We start from the raw sequence: 3,242 nt of genomic DNA, 5'->3' as shown, positions 1-3,242 counted from the left end.
TTATCAATGCAATCATCCATAACTTTTTATTTTTTAGGTGAACTTACATTTAAGATGATAGAGCTTAATTCATTAAACTGTTGCAGATAATAAATAGAGCTTTTACTTGCACATCTAACAGCTATCACAGACTACAAAGGACTAAAAAAAAGATGATAGAATATTTTTGCACAGGAGTGACGTACCAGATACAGAAGCAATCACCACATTCAGTCACAGATTAGATGGGTGCTGCACATGTTGTTCTAAAATGGCCTGTCTGATTACAACGGCTGCAATGCACAACTCGCTTCACACGACCACGATCTTCTGCTCGGACTCGCTTCTTTCTTGGACGACCAGGTGGTCGAAGGGATTTGGGTGGATTAATGACAACCTCAATAGCCTTGTTGGAATTTGGGTCCCCGTCAGACAGCTCTGTCCAGAGACTTTTATCGGGAATTGGATGAATGGTTTGTGAATAAGTCTTTCGATAAGTTGCAACAGTGAAACAACTCTCCGTAAACCGATGCACATTCTGCCTGCAAGAGAGGAGTGCTGCCACAGCATGTGCACAAGGTAAACCATATAGCTGCCAGCCTCGGCAAAGGCAACAGCGGTTCCGGATATCCACAATATTTGTTCCTTCATGAGATATAACTTCAAATTCAGCTTCGTTAGCGCGAAGCACCTGATAAGTGCGTGCACGCTCCAAAGCCTCTGCAACACGCCTCTCAGCAGAAGGCACAAGTATTGATGTCCACTGCATACTGGTCTCTCGGCGTTCATTGAACCAGGTCATTAGTTGCCTCCTAATGCATTCCATCATCTGAATTATTGGAAGCCCGGATGCTTCCAAAATCCAAGTATTCAATGATTCAACTATATTGGCTGTCAAGTGTCCAAACCGAGTACCTTCAAAATAAGCAGTAGCCCACAACCGAGGGGGAATTCTTCTTATCCAATATGCAGCATCTTGTGATATCTCCTCAATCTCTAGAATTTTTGCCTCAAATTCAATGACAGTTAGAGCATGAGCAGCTTCCCATAGAAGGTTGACAAGCATTGTGTTATTGAACTCTTTGCGGAAGCTTTCACTCAAGTGACGCATGCAAAATCCATGAAAAGCAGTCGGAAAATTTGCTTCCACTCCATCTACAATGCCCTTCTGCCGGTCTGACAGAATTGTTAGCCTCGGCATGTTTTCAGTTATTAATCTCAAGGAGGCTATGAAGTTCGGATAGAAACCACATCCAAATTCTCTTCAGTCTCTTCATCAACAACACCAAATGCCAGGGGAAAAAGAGCTCCATCCCCATCAAAGCCAGTGGCAAGAAATAAAGTACCAAGGTACTTGCTTTTTTCAAAAAAGTCCTATCAAGCCCAAGGAGAGGCCGACAAGCATTCAGAAAAACCATAAATCGATGCCTGAAATGATATGAAGAGACGCTGGAAAGCAATTATCCATTGGGTTACCATACACAGATGCAATACTCCCAGGATTTGTCCGTTTAACCTGGTCACAATAGTGGGGAAGCAGGCGATACCCTTCTTCAAAGGATCCACGCATAGCGGCCATGATGCGCTCCTTGCCTCTCCAAGCTTGCTTATATGATAAAGTGATGCCATGTACCCGGTGAATCTCTTCTAGTATCTCCTTTGGCTTGTAATTAGGATTCTCCTTAAGCCGTTGCTCCACAGAGTTTGCAACCCATTGAACTGAAGCTTGCTGATGGCCAAGATGAGAAATTCCTCCACATGTATGGGACTCATGAATGGTCCTAATTGTGAAAGTTGGAACACCTGGGAGCTTTGCTGCATGTATGCGCCAGGGACATCCCTCACTTGCACATTTAGCTGTGAAACGTGTCTTGTCAGATTTTATTGTCTGCATTTCAAAGTGAAGGGCAATTGCTGTATCCCTCAATGCCCTGCGGCAACTGAAGACATCTGGGAACTCTTGCCCCACTGCCAGCTCATAATTAGGAGCTATTGAAACAGTACGGGCCTGAATAACAGGACTATGGACTATAAGCTGGGACTCCTCAATAGTCAAACCCTGAGCATGTTCCAGACCTATTTCCTGATCCTCGTCCACAGTTAGTTGCAGGTTGTCATCAAGTTCTTGGTTTTCTGAAACAACCAACTCATTGTTCTCTGATAAAGCTAACTCGTGGTTCTGTACAGTAAGAGCCAGCTCATGATCTCCCTGTTCAGGTTTTCGATCAATACCTAAATCATTCCCATGCCCATAATTGTGAACAGCTTCCCCTTCGTCATTCTGGCTCTGTCCCAAACCCATTTCATCATCATGAGGATGTCCTAAATCCAATTCATGTTCATGTGCCAAACCCAAATGATGTTCATGTGCTTGCCCCAGTTCCAAATCATGGTTCTGGCTTAGACCCAAACCGTGATCATGGCCTAGGACCAGCTGTTGATTCTGCCTGAGCCCTAGATTGTGACTTTGCCCAAGTATCAGGTCATGGTTAGCCATCGAAATGAATCAATCACAATATATCAACAGCAGTAACAAATCAGCCCCCAGAACAAACTATCAATTATAAACAGACACGGTACCCTGTCAAGTGAATAGAACCGTATTTTCAATAGTCCATTCAACATCTTCCGCATTCATACTCAAAGCTTAAGTACAAAACATGACTCACAACAAAAGTCCAGATAAAAGGATGCAAACACAAAAAAAACATGCAAAAAAGTGAAATTAAATCAGTAAAACCCACCCACCCCGGACGCCCGTCCCCCACTCCCCCCCCAAAAAAAATATATATATATATATATATATATAAATAAAAAACGAGAAAACTTTAAGAAGACTGTCACTTTTTTATCCCACTATTTTTTTCTCCTGTGATAATTAAATGCAGAGAGACCATCATACATGTACACACACCAAAGGAACAGACAACCTAAACTGCATTCCCAATATTTCACTTCTCAAAATAGCATTTACCTCACAAGCAAAAAGAATTCAACACGCCAAAGTGCCCACAGAAACATTAACTTCCACAACCTTCACATATCAACAACATGGCAACTGAATGTAAGACACTAAGCGTAAGTCATTAATCAACAAAATTTTAATGAACCAGCCAATTAAAGGAGCTAAACAAAAACTTAACTCGGTTATAAGACCACTCCCACTTGCTAGGCATCAAAACAAGACAGGAAACCAAGTTTGAGCTTTTCATAATTGTCTTTTCTTTTAAGGTTTAACTCAATTATCTCAAAAAGCCTGAACC

At 42.1% G+C, this 3,242-nt stretch overlaps 1 pseudogene; it reads right to left on the bottom strand.

The window, feature by feature from the left end:
- On the bottom strand, positions 1–2,625 carry LOC118034677 (uncharacterized; annotated as a pseudogene).
- Positions 2,626–3,242: the final 617 nt, after the last annotated feature.

The sequence above is a fragment of the Populus alba genome, chromosome 19, assembly GCF_005239225.2.
Source record: "Populus alba chromosome 19, ASM523922v2, whole genome shotgun sequence".
In the NCBI taxonomy this organism is placed as follows: domain Eukaryota; kingdom Viridiplantae; phylum Streptophyta; class Magnoliopsida; order Malpighiales; family Salicaceae; genus Populus; species Populus alba.
The sequence above is the reverse complement of the archived record's forward strand: the minus strand, read 5'-3'. Positions and strand labels throughout refer to the sequence as shown.